Source organism: Schistocerca cancellata, chromosome 4 (assembly GCF_023864275.1).
Source record: "Schistocerca cancellata isolate TAMUIC-IGC-003103 chromosome 4, iqSchCanc2.1, whole genome shotgun sequence".
Taxonomy (NCBI): Eukaryota; Metazoa; Arthropoda; class Insecta; order Orthoptera; family Acrididae; genus Schistocerca; species Schistocerca cancellata.
In genome coordinates this window covers 689,796,910-689,814,714 of record NC_064629.1, presented here as the reverse complement: position 1 = coordinate 689,814,714, position 17,805 = coordinate 689,796,910, and the positions used below count along the sequence as shown (strand labels likewise).

Genomic DNA, 17,805 nt, shown 5'->3' with positions numbered 1-17,805 from the left:
ATCTGTTGCAAGTACATAGTATGTCCTTCCAGTTTGTATCACTGGATCTACTCTTGTGAGAATGTCACATCTTCTGATAACATAAGTATCCGGTATGACAGGAAACACAAATGATGGAGATGGTCTATAAGAATACTAGAAGCTGGCCTGTACCTCATCTGTTAAGTTTGTAAGACATACACAACTAACCAATGACTGTTCTACAATTAGTCAGTTTCATGTTCCATGGATCATTTTGCATGATAGATTGTAATGATGTGGAATGAGTCATTTTACATTTAAATCGCAAATTTATTTGTACATACACTGATGAGCCAAAACATTATGACCTGCTTAATAGCTTGTCAGTCAATCTTTGGAACGAAATATATAACTGATTCTGCATATCGGGGATCTGACAGTTTGTTGGTAGGTTTGTGGAGGTATGTGGCATTAGATACCTAGGCGAGGGTCACACAATTCATGTAAATGGTGGCCCACTGATTTGAGTATGCACTTATAGCACCCAATAGCGGCCCAGATGGGTTCCATAGGATTTACATCACGTGAATTTGGTCACCGAAACATCAATAAGAGTTTATTATAATGCTCCTCAAACCACTGTAGCATTGTTCTGGCTGAGACGCACAGACAATTATACTGCTGTAAGACGACATCGCCATCAGGGAAGACAACAAGCATGAAGGGATGCAGGTGATTCACAGCTATACAGCTATTAGCGTGTCTTTGATTGCTACCACAAGTCCCATGCAAGCAGAAGAGAATGTCTCCCACAGCACACTACTGCTCCCACTAGCCTGCATACATAGCACACTGCACGTTTTGAGCTGTCATTCACCTCGATGACAGAGTTTGTGGTGACAACCATTGACCTAGTGTAGCAAAAATGTGACTCACCCGAAGAGCCAACACATTTCCATTGATTGATGGTCAAATCCCGATTGTCCCGTGCGCACTGGAATTGTAACTGACAGTGTCGTTCAACATGTGGACACGTAGGGGTGGTCTGCTGCGGAGCTCCATGTTTAACAATGAACAATGACCAGTGTGCTTTCTAAAAAAAAACTTGTGCATGCACCAGCATTGTGCTATTTCAGCAGAGATGCCACAGATCACCAACCACCCTACTTTACAGAGCAGACAAGCCTCCGAACCCCATGTTGTAAGAAGAGTCGTGGACATCCAACCATTTCGCGCCTAGAGGTAGTTTTTCTGTCCTTCTACCTCTTTCTGTAGATGCTCACAACAGCAGCATGTGAACTTTTGACCAGCTTCACCATTTTCAAGATACTCGTTCACAGGCTCTACATAATAATAATCTGCTCTTTGTCAAAGTAGCTTATCTCAGTGGATTTCCCCATATGCTGCCCATACCTTTGCTAGGGTGATCTCCCATCTGCGTCTGCTCCACTTACATACTTTTTCTACTGTGTCATATACTCACAATGCCACCAGGTGGCATCCAATGCCACAGTGGGCAGTGGTCATAATGTTTTGGCTTATCAGTGTATGGTTATATTCTCTATGTTTCTAAGTGTTCTTTTCCCAATAAGAAAAAATATATACTGATGTTGTGAGCTAGTAAGTCCTACTCACCATCTTCTGCACATTACAGTAATAGAAATTCTTCTACAGAATAGAAGAAGTTGTCAAGGAGAAACTTTCTCAGTTTTCAAATTTTACTCTGCTGTCTGCCATACATTTTATATCACTGGATAAGTGATCAAAATTTTTGTTGCAGCATTGAGCAGCCCTTTTTGTACTAAAGACAACATGAAGTGATGAATTTTAATTTTCCTTGTGGTATTTTAATTATGTACATCACTGTTCTCTTTCAACTGAAGTGGATTATTTACACGCAAAAAACAACACTTCATGAGGAAATAAATATACTGTAAAGCAGTAGTCATAAGCCCTAACTCAAACAGATGTCTACAAGATGATCGGAGTGAGCACCACATTATATTCTTGCAGCACATTTTTGCACAATAAAGATTTTCTTTCTTAAAGATGAGTTACTCCAGAACCTTATTTCATATGACATTACAGATTGAAAATATGCAAAATACGTCAACTTACTGATATGTCTCTCCCCACAATTTGCAATGATTCTAAGTGAAAATGTGGCTGCAACAAATTCATCTGTCTGTTACCAGCATTTCTTTCCACATAGCAATCTCTTGTCTGCTCACTAAATATGCACACTATATCTTTGCTTTTACGACACTCTTGTTAATATGTATTACACAATGAAGCTTATGGGTACCTGGAATCATGCTTTTATTCTTGAAATGTTGCTTCAGCTGGGCAATGTCTTAATCGTGATGAGAAACTGACACATACTCAAAGACATATAGAGGAATATTTTCTTTGCACCACTGAAACAACTGTCATGGTGTCAAAACAGTTCCGTAAGGTAGTTTGAGGCTGGCCAGTATGACTAATCTCTTTACAGCCTCTGCAACCTCATCAAAAGTTCCTTTGCCATGTGCTGTAGCAAAAAAATGCCATTCAAACTCTTCCTGATGAAAGGACAGAACTCATGAAATTCTTTCTGTTTTTCTATTGGGCAACACATCCATCCAAAATGTAGTAAATGTGTTTTGGAGTTTGAAAGTGACATTTTAAGAAATTGTGCTGAAAGAACACACATGCAAACACACTGTATTACGCTGAAGGCAATCAGATGTTTCCACATACGACATATGGGGTATTTCACTAGTATCTGCATCTCTGCAGTAAGCTACAAATGGGTGATTTGTAACCTGCGAATTATACCAGTGAAATCCCTGTACTTGACCCTTAATGTTGAAGGAGTAATTCTCTACAAAATAACAAACAACACGATATTTATTTACTCTAAGTTTCTCTTTAGTGATTTTAAAGATCTGTGGTTGCTTCTGAGTGATACATATGTGTGGCAGTAAGAGGTCAATGGAAGCATCCGATTCCATAAGTCTGCTTTGACCTGTGATGTATTGTGGTGTGTGACGTCACTATGGTACTGAATTTTTGAGTTGGTTGTGTTTCTGGATGTCATGTTGTTATATGTGATGGTGCCCTCTGATGGTGGATGTGTACATGTTGAGTTTATCAAATGGTATTGGGTTTAGTTGAGTTTTTGTTGTCACCATGAAAACGTGGTTTTGAGTTTAGGTAGTTGATATGATAACATGTGTTGCAGATGAGTTTTCAGTGAACTATTAACTTTTTTATTTTGTTTACGTGTTTGGCATTTTCATTAGGTCTGATTAGTTTGGAGTTTGTTGTGCGGAAAGAAATCTAATTTTTTTTAATTGCTTTTCTTGCTAGGTATGGACATGACAGTGAAGTTCACGAGTGTATCACTGCGTTTTCAGATGGGTGATGATATGACGGTATTGTAGGAGGCTTTTGTTGGCAAATAATTTTTGTTTTGGTTTTATTCAACAGTAATTGTGATGTTTTGTGTATTGTATATTTATGGTAGGTTGGTTGTGTTTTAACTGATGTAGTGAACATGGGGTATTTGGGTTTTTGAGTTGGTTTTTTGGTATTGATAGCTGCAGTTTAGCTGTATATGACAAGGGAAATGTCCAATTCCCCTTTTTGGGGTAATACACATTGGTTTTTTTGTATTGGTATGTACAGTTGAGCTATATAGGTCAAGGGAAATGTCCAATTGCTGTGGTTCTGTTAGTGCATCAGAGTTCTGTAATTTAAATTTTTTGATATTATTTGTTTTGGGATGTTGGGGTACTTTTTCATTTTGTATAATTAGCTTGTCCGCGACCTAACCCCCAATTTTCCATGATTGCCTTGTTAGTTTCATTTTATTTTTGGAGTGAGACATTATTGTGTCATTTTTATTTTTGTTCAGGTTTGTCGGCGTATGTATGTAGTGACAGCACCATCATCATTTTGTATACGCTGGAAGCAGCCATTTCCGCTATATTTATGATGTCATGGGTCAAAGCAGATAGGTGGAATCGGACACTTCTGTAATGCCATAGTAACTGCTGTAAACATGATGCCAGCTGCTCAATGAAATTGTCTACTGATTTTGTTATCGTCTCCAGAATTACCCTGCCTACAGTTAACCAACACTTGTATGTAATTTTGTCAATGCAGTTGGTACCAAACAGCTCAAACAGATAAGTCACTCTTGTAAAACTTGGACGACAGGGATATGCACATAACAAATGCTACACAGCACTTTAATGGTGGTGATGTGTGTTCTTCACATATAGTTAGTTCTTTCAATTCATATCCTTCATCCTTTAACTTAAAATTCTGGTGTGATCCACAAAAAAAAAAAAAAAAACAGTATGGATTGGATACCACTGGCAAAGGCACTGCTTTTGTCACAACTCAAAAAAATCTTGAAATTCAGCATTTACATCTGGGTATATACCTTTGAAATATGCATACAATTCCTTAAGAATTCACTGTTTCTGCTTATGTACTCTAATTCCATTTTCTTTCACAGACACACAGTCTTTTCTTCCTGGCATCACATAGATCATAGCAAAAATCAGGTACAAACTGAACTTTTTTTCACAACATGTCTTATCTGGCTTTGGATTTGATGTCACTAGTATACCATGTTGTGCTTCTATCTGTTTTATTCTTCAAATCATGTAATGTGAAATGGGAAATTATTTCATGGTATTCCTTATTCAGCAGTTCTTGGGAAGTAATGTCAAAATTTGTGTCTTGCCACACTTACAGTCTTTATTGTGCTTTTCACACTCTTCTTTTTCCAGCTGTGCCACAAAGATATGCTCCAACACCGAGACAACCATTTCAGTTTTTGCTTTGTGAACTTCTTCTCACACTGCAGCCTCTTTTACTTCACAAGTGGTTTGTCTAAAAACTGGATGTTAATATTTAAAGAATCCAGTGCCAGAGCCAAGGTTATTTCATCTTCACCTAACATCCTCTCTAGAAGTAATAAGCACAGCTGCATTTTGGGATATTTACGTCCTAGACTTGCTGCAAATTTTACCATCTAGCAATACATTAGGACACTCCTGAATTTTTTCAAATTCTTCTGTACTCTTGCATGACCTCCTCCTTGAAATCGATAGTAACAGTACAATTTTGACCTGAAAAAACTACTTCACAACACACATACACTGTAGAGTAAACAAGCCACATCCATGAAACATGCTAATGATGGCTGGTTGAAAAAAATAAAGTCTCCCTGATTGGCTGTTCACAGCAGGGAAGCAAAAAGTATCTTCATATGGATTACGTGATTTAAGGAAGTTTCCCACTTTCACTTCATCTAACTGAGGTGAAATTACATTAGGTGTTCCACAGGGTTTGATCTTGGGTCCCCTTCTGTTCTTGATGTATGTGAATGACCTCCCTTCTTATCTGAGACAAGAAGCTAAACTGACACAGTCTGCTGATGACACAAGCATCATTATTAATCCAATAAAAGAAACTCCAATTGAAAATGATGCAAATAATGTCTTTGAAAAAGTTACTGAACTTTGAAAAAACACAGTATATTCAATTTTCTACTATGAGGAATACAGTTCCTCCAATAAATGTAACACATCAACAGAAGTCAGTAGCCATGGTAGAGCACATTAATTTTATGGGTGTACATATAGATGAGAATCTTTATTGGAAAATTCATATTTTGGATCCCCTAAAATGCCTAGGTTCAGTAACTTTTGCAATCAGAATAACTGCTAATTTTGAGGATATAGAAATTAGCAAGCTAACATACTTTGCATACTTTCACTCTTTGATGTCATACGGAATACGATGTTGGGGTAACTCAACACTTAGGCAGAAAGTACTCACTGCTCAAAAGAAGGCAGTTAAAATAATGCCTGGGGCTCATAGCCGCACATCCTGTAGGTATCTGCTTACAGTTAGGAGTTCTCGCAACATCCTCACAGTACATTTACTTAGTAATGAAATTTGTTCTCAACAACATGCACCAGTTTATACACAACAGTGACATTCATGATTATAATACCAGAGAAAAGAAAGACTTACACTATCCTCTACTTATGCTATCTTTGGCACAGAAAGGGATAAAATATGCTGATGTAAAACTTTGCAACAAATTACACTATGAAATAAAATATCTGACACGCAGCAGTAGTAGTTTCAAAAATAAACTGAAATCATATCTCCTTTACAACTACTTTTATACCATTGATGAACTGTTGAATAGGAATAAATAAATGACACACACACACACCGCTGATTATTGCATTAGTTAATGTAATCACACAGAAAAAAAATTGGGCCATGATGCCTTTGGTGTCCATCTTGATATTTACCATACTTATAGTCGCATATATACTTGAGGATGATATATTTTGAGTTATTCAAGGTCAAAGGTTAAGGTCAATGACCTTGAAGTGGAAATTCTTAGAAACCTGCCATATTGCATATCAATGTAAAGCTCTTCTCAATTAGCTTTTTAGTGATAAAAGTTTCATTGGTGTATTTGGATTACAACCAGAATTATAGTCATTTATGCTGAGACAGATGCACATAAATTTTACACAATTTCCAAACTTTACAGATCTGTAACTTTCTTCACAACTGTCATACACCTCTGCAAACTGCTAGTTTTTCTTCTCTTATCTGGGTCACTGAATGCACCAAATCTGAAAGAAATCTGTATGGGTTGAGTGCTGCATTGAATTGACATGGAGTTACCCATATGTGTTCACAATAATGTAATAGTAACCTTGAATAACAATGCTGGTCATATCACACAGTTAAAGTTCGTTAATGGGCAATAGGTTCTACTTCTAATAAAAAAAGTTTAGTTTTGAAAGATAATCAAAATGTATAATTTATGACAGATTACGTTCCAGAAAGTCTTGTGTGTTGTAGAAGCAATGCTTTGCTAGAAGTGCTCTTTAAGTTTTTTTCAAATTTTGTTGGCTTTTGACTATTTTTTCAGCTTCTTTTGGGAGATAATTGTACACTTCAATTCTCACATATTAAACACTATTGCTATACAATTTAAAGAAATGAGCACTAATCTTATCAACTTTTTAACATTGTGTCATGGTGGTGACTGTCTACGTTCCTCTACAGTCTATTGATGTTTGTTAAACAGGGCAGGTCAAACACATATTGACTAGGGAGAAGCATTATGTTTAAATTTTTAAAAGTGGTTTCCAGGTTTCTCATTTTTATTTGTGCAGGATTGTTCCAAATGATTTTTTTTTTTCAGTTTGAATAATATCACTGTTTCAATACTATGATCCCCCCCTCCCCCCCAGAATGATCCATAGCATAATAATGAACAGAAAAGAGCATAATACATATATGTCAACATGCTGGCATTTAACTCATCCCTCACTGAGTGGAGTGCAGGAGACTTTGCTTAGCCTGGAATTAATCATGTCCATGTGGTTTTTCTGTGTGAATATGTCAGTGTTATGGATCCGTCACTTGCAAGGGAACCTCCCCATCGCACCCTCTTCAGATTTAGTTATAAGTTGGCACAGTGGATAGGCCTTGAAAAACTGAACACAGATCGATCGAGAAAACAGGAAGAAGTTGTGTGGAACTATGAAAAAATAAGCAAAATATACAACTGAGTAGTCCATGTGCAAGATAGGCAATATCAAGGACAGTGTGAGCTCAGGAGCGCCGTGGTCCCATGGTTAGTGTGACCAGCTGCAGAACGAGAAGTCCTTGGTTCAAGTCTTCCCTTGAGTGAAAAGTTTAACTTTTTATTTTCAGTTTATGTGACAAACTCTTGTTTTCATCACTTTTTTGGGAGTGATTATCACATCCACAAGAAAACCTAAATCGGGCAAGGTAGAAGAATCTTTTTACCCATTCACCAAGTGTACTAGTTAGGTGGGTCGACAACATATTCCTGTCATGTGACGCACATGCTGTCACCAGCGTCATATAGAATATATCAGACGTGTTTTCCTGTGGAGGAATCGGTTGACATATGACCTTGTGATCAAATGTTTTCGGTTCTCATTGGAGAGGCACATCCTTTCGTCAACTAATCGCACAGTTTTGCGGTGCGGTCGCAAAACACAGACACTAAACTTATTACAGTGAACAGAGACTTCAATGAACGAACGGACAGATCATAACTTTGCGAAAATAAAGAAAGTAAAAATTTCCGTCGAGGGAAGATTTGAACTAAAGATCTCTCGTTCCGCAGCTGCTCACGCTAACCACGGGACCACGGAGCTCCTGAGCTCACACTGTCCTTAATATTGTCTATCTTGCGCATGGACTGCTCAATTTGTATATTTTGTTTATTTTTTCATAGTTCCACACAAATTCTTCCTGTTTTCTCGATTGATCTGTGTTCTGTTTTTCAAGGCCTATCCACTGTGCCAACTTATAACTAAATCTGAGGAGGGTGCGATGGGGATGTTCCCTTGTTAGTGTTACTGTTGGAACCTGGGGAGTTCTGTTCTCAACAGTGGGAAGGTTGAGCATAGGGTCATTCCATGTCAGTTCAACCAGAGGCTCCACCTCATAGTCTCAGATTTGACTGAAATCCAGTACACTAATTCTAGCATGTGTGGAACACTTGTGTACAAAGTATTAGTTTCCCCTGCCAATTAGCTCCAGAATTATGACTTGTGAAAGAAGGTGGCGTGACCCGGAAATTGCAACCCGCATATGGCAATCTATCTTCAGACCCAACTTCAGGTCTTAATAACTTTGGAATTATTCCACATAGTCCAGTGAAATTTTTACAACCCAGGAACATCCATTTAGAGAACACACTCCATGAATCAAAACACCAACAACATATTTCTGAGGCAAAATAAAAAAATTCCAAAATGTGATTAAAAAAGTGTAATATGTTAAAAGGTACATATTGTAGGTGCCCTCTACGCCAAATATAATTCACTCAAAAAGGGTATAAATTTTTTGTGGTCAGCTTAATGTGGCCTAAACACACACAGAACTCATCATGCCCATATCAGTCACAAAAAACTGAGTTACATGCACACGAAAATATAAAAATTTGGAAAATTACCTGAAAAACATGGATTTTCGAAGTGTGGTAGCACAAAAGGGACAAGTGGTATCCAAGCCAAATTTCACACACTGCATAAGTAGACCGTAATGATATACATTGCAAAATTTCAGCATGTTATTGTAAGACATTTGTGTACAATGGAAATTGACAGATGCATTTGGTGATGTGGCCATTGTTCCATAACACAATTTTGTAAAAACATATCGTAAACTGTTCTGTCTCTTCTTATCCTCTCCCACAACTGTTTGATCACTAGGCAACAACATATAGACAGATTAACACAACCTATCATTAACCCTAGCATTACCAACGGGGGGGCCTCGTAGGCCCACTGACTCAGTTTTTCTATGTTGTATCCACACCCTTTGATATATGAACTTGAAAGCAAAGGTAATTGTTCGTTATTGAATTAACTATTGAGTCATTACAGAATTTCGGAATAAAAATGTAATTAAAATTCATTTACTTGATTTAATTCTCTGTGGGCCTTAGAAGCCCACCCGTTGGTAATAGCAAGGAAAGATTTACGAGGTTGAGTCTCTCGTTTCAAATTCTTACCATGAAACGAATTTTGGCATTGTTGCCTTCAGACATATTATTATGAAGCGGACCATTGTTATTTTCAGTGTTTCTGCTGCTGTTGAACCAGCAACATGAGTAGACATCGTTTACGTGATAGTTCCATTGAAAGAGTGCTAGAAGAAGTTTTGAACGAATCAGATTTAGAGGAAAGTGAAGTGGATGATGATGTGGAAGAAATTAGAACTGATTCATCGTCTGAGAATGAAGATGAGGTTGAAGCCAATCCACCAGATGATAATGATACGGAATGTGATAAATTCATTGCAAAAAGTGGACGAGAGTATATTACGAAGCCATCTCGACAATATCGGCGTTCTGTACAAAATATAGTGTGAGAAAGAATGGGGCTAGGACAACAAGGAAGAATTGTGTCTCCGAAAGAGGCTATAGAGCTCTTTTTTACACCTCAAATTATGAATCTAATAAAACTACACTCAAATGAAGAGGCTTCTCGACTAGGTATTCAGCACACAGATGAAGATGAGTTATTTTGTTATATAGGACTCTTGCTAATCATGGGTTCAAATCATGACAATAAGATACCTGTCCAAGATTTATGGTCTTTGCTTCAGGGCCGACAAGTGTACTATGGATCAATGAGTCGGACCTGATTTTTCGAATTGACTAAAATATTGAGGTTTGATGATAAGAACACAAGAGAAATTCGTCGCCAGACTGACAAGTTTGCTCCAATGAGGGAAATTTTTGAAAGCTTCAATTCTTCACTTCCATTGTATTTCATTCCTGGTCTACATACAACAGTGGATGAGATGTTGTCTTTGTTCCGTGGTCGCTGTCCATTCAAGGTGTTTCTAAAAGAAAAACCTGGAAAATACGGCATTCTAATTCGAATGCTGTCTGATTCTGAGACTAGATATGTGATCAGCATGGACATCTATACAGGCAAGTCAGGAAATACACAGCATTCAAATGGACCGATGGAAATTGTAAAGAGACTAATAAAACCTATTGAAAAATCAGGCCGTAATGTTACCACAGATCGGTACTATACTTCAGTGGAGCTTGCTGAGACTATGGAATGATTTTCACCTCACACTTGTTGGCACCCTACAGTCTAACAGACGACACATACCTGAAGAGCTGAAGACTACAACTGGCCGCAGTTTACACTCTTCCATCTTTGCTTATACTGACCCTCAGACACAGAGGCCACCAGTTACTCTTGCATCAACGCTAGTCCGCGAGAAGCCAAAACGACTGCTGTTGATGCTTTCAACTTATCACTCAGAAGGGGTGTTGAATGAAGACTCAAAAAAGACTAACATAAATCTTTTTTTATAATTCTACAAAGGGAGGCGTGGACACCATAGACCAGATGGCAAGACACTACAGCACAAAGAGAGGAACAAGAAGATGGCCTTTGTCCCTCTTCTACACACTCATTGACATAGCAGCAATAAATGCATATTCACTCTTCCTCCTCAACTTTCCGAATTGGAAAAAGAATTTGCTAAACCGCAGAAGAGTTTTTATCACTAACTTAGGTCTCGAACTAATAAGATCTCAAGTAGATAAACGGGCACAAAATTTGTATGGACTTCAGAAGCCAGTAATAATGGCAATGGAAAGCATCACACAACGGAAGCTCAGCTGCTCTGTAGAACCATCATCCTCAACAGCAGAACCAGGAACACGTGGACGGTGCCACCTATGCTGCCAAGAAGCTGCATCTAAAAAGATCAAGTACAACAAGCTGGGAAAGTCAACTGTTACCTGCTCTCAGTGCCACAAACACGTCTGTGGGAAACACTGCAGGAAGACAGTGTTGTGTGAAAAATGCGTTGCAGAATGAGACAGTAAATTTTGTTTGCTTCATGTAGTGTATCGAATTAAAAAAGTCGTTTTTATAAGAAAACACTATTTTGAAACATTATTCCAAAAAATATATAAACTGAATCTCGTGATTTGTTCATTTTATTCCTATTATAATAACATCTTTTATTATCCAGTATACAAAAACAATGTCTAAGCATTTTGAATTGTTATTAGAGGTATCAGAAGTAAATAAACTTGATTTATGATAAAATAAATTGTGGTATTCTTTATGGGCCTTTGAGGCCCCCCCGTTGGTATTACATGTAACAAAAAATACGTTGGTAATGCTAGGGTTAATGTTTACTGCACCCTGAACTGCTAAAACTCAGTCAATTGTGCTTCGAACAGAAGTTCTCCCACACTTTAGCTACTGTACTCTGTACATTGAGTGGCAAATCGTACTGTGTTCCTGACACCGTGGTAGGAACTGGAACTGTCATAAGAATATGTTCAAAAGGAATCCAACACCTGTCTGCCAAACGTGGCCAATGAAATGATCTTGCTGGTGCCATGAAGTTCACAAATACATCACCTTCTGCTTCACAGCACTCTGCAATACATCCTAAGTACCATTTGTCATCATAAACAGCAATAACATAGCAACCTGGTTGTATGTTGCTGCTTTTGCTTCTGAATCCTGAGTCAGACACACTGTGAAGACACATGTTGTGCATGAACCTATAGTTGTAACTGGACAGTCTGCTCATCAGCACATTTTCAGAGTCCGCTGGAGAGAAGTGATGATGGCTCCTTGTGCCTGCAACAGTTTTAACGTGTTCTAGTCTGCTTTATAGCAACTCTTCGACTGATTTCACCTCATCTTTCGAAACATAGAATGATCGTATGCCAGAGATATTTTTCTGTACCCAGGTAAATAACTGAAGAGGTGTTAGAATGTGACCTCCTTTAGGGTGCTGCAGGCTAGCTCATAATGCCATGTGCTTAATGGTAGCACCAATACCATCACATACATTTTTACCATGACTTGTTGCGAAAAAATTACATTCTGTGTGAATCTGAAAATCATGGTAATGCATGCATAAATTTTTGAGATTTTTACAGTTTTCGTACTGACTAGCTGCCCCATCACTGAAGTATTTCACAAAATGTATGTGAGGCAGCTTGTTTTTCACATATACCATGGCAGTGCGAATGTGGGCATGAACTGCAATGGCATCATGAATTAAACAGTCACAAAAAACGCATAGGTTCATGACGGACACATCACCTGATACACCCCTATAGTAAATCGCAAATGGCTGGAGAGTTGCTTGATTGTTGTCCCAATGATATCCTTGGACGGCATCTTGAACTATAAATGCATAATTTTCAGAAACGTCTAGTATTACTTTAATTTCATCTTGTTTCAAATTATCCTTACAAAACTGGAGATAAGCCGATTGTGCTGTGTGGTCAGTTTGTCTGTTTTTTTGACAACACATTTCAACAAAATCTTCCACTGTACTTTGCTTTGTTTCAAGACTTGTGCAATCCATGTGTGTCCACTGTTTATAAGAAACATGTTTATCGTCATCCATACGGAGTTCACCATACAGTTTGTTATTCATGAGTTGTGCAAGATTTGCCTTACCAGGACACTTTTCACACCTGTGAATCATGCACTGGTAGGAACTGAGATCACACACTAGCAGCTTCATTGCACCTTTGTAATCCAGACCAGAATCCTTTATAGCAGCAAACATCAGCTTAGCATTTTGATGGGTCTTACATACACAAACATTGTGTGAGCCCCTTGCACTTATAGGCACAACTCATTTTGGCCGAAGACTGAAAAAAGATGATAAACCTACTTTGGTATTGGGATACTTTTCCTTGAATTCTACATATAGTTCTGATATGTTGCATAGCAACAGTCTTTTTTGCATCTGTACACAATTTCCCATTTTCACCGTTACATAGTCTTTTTTTCCAGGCATTATTCGGCTGTAGTCATTATTTTCATAAAACTCCGACACTAGCACCTTTATTTCTGAACTCAATTGCTTACCCTGAGCCTGCTGAAGTTGTGGAAGCACTCCTTGGGTTGCTTTTATTTTCCTAGCTTGCTTTACGATATATGTAGAAACACTGAATTCCTTTTCAGTGTAATCAATAGACCAGCTGGAAGGTGCAAGGGTAAGATTAGCTACTTTTTTCTGGCGTGTGGATATGGCACATTTTTCTTTCAAATCATGCACAATTTTGTCCAAATCAGAGCATTTCTGGCATGATTTCTGTTGCTTTGGAGCAGATAGTTCTTCCACCATTAATGTGCCAGCTATTTTGTGTTTAAATTCCATTTGAGCTTCTTGTAGTTTTCTTCTACCATAGCTGGGCTTTTCTCTTTTCCCAACTTTGTGTGTCTTCATGGGAGACAAACCAAGAGCAGTCACTGAAGTATTTAATTGCTCATCCGCTGTGGTTGTAAGTGACTGATACTCATCACTGTCATGTAAATTATCAGAATATTCTTCATTTTTTAGCAGTGTAACACACCTGGAACATAATTTTTGTCCTGGTTTCATGTTAAGTCCCATGCACTGATTCATTTTCAATACTGATTTTCTATCAATTTCTCTGAGGCTACACTTCACTGTCTTCTTATGAATCCAAAATGGATCAAAACAACTTCTTTGTAGGAAAGAATACTTATCCAGAAACACTTTCATATGATGACAACAAACACTTAAGTTTCCTGGAACTGTACTTCTTGTGCCCACAAGGTGTATCCCGGATCTCCATAGCAACAGATCTTGGTCCGATTCATCCAGATCATAAAGTACAAAGTGAATGCCACATTTTGTTCCATATGTTGTTTCATGACATTCAGATGCTTGTGCTCTACCAATACTGCAACTTATTTGAACAAAAGAACCACTAGTACTCTCTTCTGGCTCCATATTGACTATCCACAACAGTGCTGACCAGTCTGAACTAGAATCTTAAAAACATGAGTAACCTGTAATTGTTGCTTGTTTCCTTTGTTGTTCCTGTCTAACAATGACTCATTCTGTCCCTGAAAACTACCATTGTTTAACTTTCTGTTGCCTAATGGTTCCCAACAATTGCTGCAGCTTTATCTGAAACAAGCTGTCTGCATCATCACTATTACTTGCTAAATCATGTTAAAAGAAACGTAACCAAATACATCTCTGTCAACTTTTATTGTACACAAATGCCTTGCAATAACAAGTTAAAATTTTGCACATATTATATTATGGTCTACTTATGCAGTGTTTGAAATGTGGCTTGGTATCACTTGTCCCTTTTGTGCTACCACACTTAGAAAATCCATGTTTTTCAGGTAATTTTTCAAATTTTTGTATTTTCGTGTTCATGTAACTCTGTTTGTGTGACTGATATGGGCATGATGAATTCTGTGTGTGTTTAGGCCACATTAAGCTGACCACAAAAAATTTATACCCTTTTTAAGTGAATTATATTTGGCATAAAGGGCATCTACAATATGTACCTTTTAACATATTACATTTTTTTAATCACATTTTGGAATTTTTTATTTTCCCTCAGAAATATGTTGTTGGTGTTTTGATTCATAGTGTGTGTTCTCTAAGTGGATGTTACTGGGTTTTAAAAATTTCACTGGACTATGTGGAATAATTCCAAAGTTATTAAGACCTGAAGTTGGGTCTGAAGATAGATTGCCATATGCGGGTTGCAATTTCCGGGTCACGCCACCTTCTTTCACAAGTCATAATTCTGGAACTGATTGGCATGAGTGTTCCACACTTGGTAGCATTGGTGTGCTAAATTTCTGCCAAATCTGAGACTATCAGCTGGAACATTTTCTCAAATTGGTTGAATTGACAGGGAATGACCCCATACTGTCTTTTTTGCATTCAGGAGCAGTCTGTTTGATGCAAGCCATGGGTCTAGTTGGGCTGTATTTCTATTAACTGCTGACTGGAGAGATTCATCTGCATCGGAGTAAAGGCATCAGTATCACCAGAGAACAGACATGCCTTACTAGTGGCAGGGTAGAGGGGATGTCATTTATATAAAGTAAAAATAACAAGGGAACTAAAACTGAGACCTGTGGGCACTTGTACAGATGAGTACACAACATTTAGGATTCCTTCCTGATTTACAAGAAGATATTGTGCTTGGTCTTTGAGATAACTGCTGTGTCAGCCATGGGCAGTTCCCCATATCTCATATTAATCAAACTTTTGCAAGATTGAATATGTTGTGGTATATTACATCAAAGATCTCTCTGAGGCCAAGAAAGACACCTACGGGTAGGCATTTGTTGTCGGCAAGATGTAGAGTACTATCAAGGAATTCATATATGGCATCAGCAGCAGTTTCATTTTCTTGGAAACCATACCCAGCAGAAAAAAAGAATGTTATATTTTTCTAAGAAATTAATTTAGTCAGGCAGCCATGCGTATACAAATATTTTACTGAATACAGATAGTATGCAACTGGACAGTAGTGCTAGGACAATCTTTAGATCCCTTTTTATGTATGAGTATGACTTTTGCTATTTTCTTGGGAATATTGTATATTAAAATGAAGTATTTATTATATTAGACAGTGGTTTACTAATCACTTTGCTTCATCTGTGGAGAAGGAAACAGGACATTTTATCTCCTCCTGCTAACGATTTCTTTATTTTATCTTGCTACACAGTTAATAATAAAATAACACTGCTCACTGTTGTTTTCTTATTGTGTCCAACATTCTGTGCGTCTTGTGATGTTTAAAAATTAGATAACAGTACCAGGCTAACCATTGTGAAGGTGAGTACTCATTCCTTGCATGTTTTTGAAGGTATAGAATGGAATTATGGAAAAGTAACCTGCGCTCGTCTTTTGTGATGGTGGATAGTAAGTTTCAGATGCTGAGGCTTGGGGATAGTTTAATGTTAGTTGTTCAGCAACGATGGTGGTGGCAGATCGAATAGTACCATTCGGACAGATGCCCAGGTTACAAAATGATGACTGCTGCCCGTAAATGAAGTATCGTTTATCCCATACTACAGATGACGTACGGGTCCCAAAAAAAACTACAAATATGATGTAACTCACATGATAAATGTGAGAAAGTACGTGATTGTGTAATGTGAAGCTCCGAGAATACGGTGTTTCCAACTTTATACTGATAACAGTATATAAAACGAACAGAAACAATAGTTGTAAGTGCTTAACTCTTGCAAAGGTTCACTGTAATTTATATCATCAGTACAGGGTTATCGCTGTGGCAGTGCTGCTACTATCACAAAACATTTTTGTTCGCCCCACACATCTTACAACCTCATTCTGCCGGTTTTATTCAGTAAACGAGCGTCAGACAGTTTCACTACGCTGTAACTCAGAAGAAGAGTTTACTAGCATACCTTGCCAAATGTCTTCCTGACGACGACGCTATGTTTACATTTGTTGCATAGGTATACAGGCTTCACCCACACACGTCAAACATAAATTTTGTCACACCGCTAATGTTTCAAAACAAACTTACAATTCCAAAGATATTCCAACTAGAATCAAAGTACATCTCTGACACATCAACGCAAAACAGGCGGCTGTTTCCACGCAGCTATGTAGCTTCGCAGATTCCTGTGCAGATGTCGGTACATGCAATACATCGCCGCAAAAACCGCTCGTCCACTCGACACAGGTTCATTCTACTGTTGGTCCGTCTTCTGTCCGTCTAGGAAAGAAATTTCAGCTGTAAGTAGCTTCCCCGTCGTGAGGATATTTCAGTTAAGGACACTAGCTCACAACGCAAAAGACTCTACTGCGGCCTATGTTCGCAACTACATAGTGGCTCCTTAAACGCCAGCAGTTTTCATATTTTCATCAAAATCACGAGTTACAGTACGAACCTGACGCAGTTACTTGCGAATGTACATGAAGACAGATAAATATCTGTTTACGTCCGTAACTGTTCCCTTTATGTCATAGGGTTAACTGCCGGTTTCCTCTGTTAAAGAATAATAAGCAGCCGCTTTACTGTCTCAATCGCTCTAATCCTTGGCCTTAACTTTCCACAAACGTCCGTGACTCCCAAATATTTCAATAAATCCAACAGTGATCTCCCTAAAGCACTCAGACATATCAACCATTTTAGATTTGACTGTGTACACAAAGACAAAAAATACTATACTGATCAGTTCAGGTAACGATAGCTGTAGGAAACCCAGAAGTAACAGCATAAAATAAAAAGAAATGTCCCTCACTGTTGAGAGTATTAAAATCCTAATTGTTAACTGGCGAGGCATTTACAATAAAATATCTAAACAGAAGTGAAGCTTATATTTGTATTTTGTATCTGTATTGTTTTCGTCTCATAACATACTTTTTACACATCATCGATGGAATTGTGCAAAAGACATGTGGATTTATGGCTTATGATATACATAGTTACACAATTTT

The 17,805-nt window shown here is 37.9% G+C and overlaps 1 protein-coding gene across 1 annotated transcript in view; it reads right to left on the bottom strand.

Moving 5' to 3' along the window:
• The window catches only part of LOC126183556 (uncharacterized protein KIAA2013 homolog), a 171,651-nt gene extending 154,753 nt beyond the window's left edge, over nt 1-16,898 (bottom strand). Inside the window, exon 1 of the mRNA XM_049925635.1 lies at nt 16,767-16,898. The gene's annotated coding sequence lies outside the window, so the exon portion shown is untranslated. The remainder of the gene's footprint in view (nt 1-16,766) is intronic.
• Between the last annotated feature and the right edge of the window lie 907 nt (nt 16,899-17,805).